The following is a 2,277-nucleotide window of genomic DNA, read 5'->3' as shown; positions in this document are numbered from 1 at the left end:
GAATCTCACGGTGTTGGTGAATCCTGGTTCTCAGGATGATTCTCCTGCCTCGGCTTTGCCTGGTACCCCTAATTAGAGAATGGCTCTGGTTCAGCCTCTTCAGAAAGTAAACCCTTAGGGCTTTTGCTGTTTGGAAAAGGGGAAGTCACTTGTAGGTCTGAGTGGAAGTGAGAACCTGGGGTCTACCTGCTTTTTATATACAGTTTCAACAAATTCTCCACTTTGTAAATCACCCTGTACACCCACCCTAGAAGTGCCATATTGCTGCTCATTTCTGCCCCATTCTGGAGCTCCATGGCATGAATGTCCTAGCTTCTGGGCTCCTCCTACTATGAAGTTAAAATTTAGCTTGACCTAGTATATGAAATAGATGGGGAAACAGTGGAAACAGTGTCAGACTTTATTTTTCTGGGCCCCAAACTGCAGATGGTGCTGCAGCCATGAAATTAAAAGACACATACTCCTTGGAAGAAAAGTTATGACCAACCTAGAGAACATATTGAAAAGCAGAGACATTACTTTGCCAACAAAGGTCCATCTAGTCAAGGCTATGGTTTTTCCTGTGGTCATGTATGGATGTGAGAGTTGGACTGTGAAGAAAGCTGAGCGTTGAAGAATTGATGCTTTTGAACTGTGGTGTTGGAGAAGACTCTTGATAATCCCTTGGACTGCAAGGAGATCCAACCAGTCCATTCTGAAGGAGATCAGCCCTGGGATTTCTTTGGAAGGAATGATGCTGAAGCTGAAACCCCAGTACTTTGGCCACCTCATGCGAAGAGTTGACTCATTGGAAAAGACTCTGATGCTGGGAGGGATTGGGTGCAGGAGGAGAAGGGGACGACAGAGGATGAGATGGCTGGATGGCATCACTGACTCGATGGACGTGAGTCTGAGTGAACTCCAGGAGTCGCGGTGATGGACAGGGAGGCCTGGCGTGCTGCAATTCATGGGGTCGCAAAGAGTTGGACACAACTGAGCGACTGAACTGAACTGAGTATATGAAACCACCAGCAGCTTTCCCTGGTGGCTCAGATGGTAAAAGAATCTGCCTGCAGTGCAGGAGACCCGGGTTCGAACCCTGGGCTGGGAAGACCCCCTGGAGGAGGAAGTGGCAACCTACTCCAGTATTCTTGCCTGGAGAATTCTGTGGACAGAGGAGACTGGCGGGCTACAGACCATGGGATTGCAAAGAATTAGACAAGACTGTGTGACTAACACACACAGTATTTGAACCTAGACCTAACCTAGCAACTTTCCACTTTTCAAAACCTTATTCTAATTCCTTTCCTACTGTCTTTCACATTGTGGTTTTCTGCATTTTCATACTCTTGCTGTTATTTTAGTTCAGGACAGAGTAGCACTAGCATAGGTGTTTAACCTACCATATTTTACCAGAACTCTCCCAACCTCTTTATATATATATATATATATATATATATATATATGTAACTTTATTTATTTATTTAACTTTGGCTGTGCTGGCTCTTTGTTGATGTCTGGGAAGGCTTTTTCTAGTTGCGGTGCATGGGCTTCTCATTGTGATGGCTTCTCTTGTTGCAGATCACAGGCTCCAGGACGAGTGGGCTGCAGAAGTTGCAGCTTCTGGGCTCTAAGGAACAGGCTCAGTAGTTGCTCCTTGTGGGATCTTCCCGGATCAGGGATCAAACCCATGTCTCCTACATTGGTAGGCGGATTCTTTACCACTGAGCCACCAGGGAAAATCCCAACCTATTATTTTTTTAAGTAGCCTATGAATCTAGAATATCCTTCCATAGCAGTGCAGAGATAATTTTTTGCTTATTATTGTTGTCTGTAACTCATTTACTCAATCCCCTACTTATGGACACTTGTATGATTTCCAACTCTTTGCTATTAAAATGATGCACGGAGAACATCTCTGTGAACATGGGTGATATTTTTGAACAATAAGTCTGAGTAGTGTAATTGGCAGGTGTGGCTCTCCAGGCTTGCTGCTGTCAGAAGTGTTCAGGGAGCAGCAGGTGCCTGGCCTCCTGCAGCTTCTGCCTGCACAGATCTGGTGTCCTGGGGGTTTGTCCAGCTGGTTCTCACTGAAATTTGATGCTGAGAAATAGCAGCCTTTTTTTAAAAAAAAAAATTCATGATGCAGATGGAGCCCTTGGGTCATTTTTAGAGCAGAGTATTAATCCCTGGATTGTACTCAAAGCAGTCAATGATGTGCAGCTAAAGATGAGGCAGGGTCTACACTATAGGAGTTTAAAATCTTTTGTGCTAGTAAGAGAAACACTAGCACCGAAG

Source organism: Ovis canadensis, chromosome 15 (assembly GCF_042477335.2).
Source record: "Ovis canadensis isolate MfBH-ARS-UI-01 breed Bighorn chromosome 15, ARS-UI_OviCan_v2, whole genome shotgun sequence".
Classification (NCBI taxonomy): Eukaryota; Metazoa; Chordata; class Mammalia; order Artiodactyla; family Bovidae; genus Ovis; species Ovis canadensis.
The sequence above is the reverse complement of the archived record's forward strand: the minus strand, read 5'-3'. Positions refer to the sequence as shown.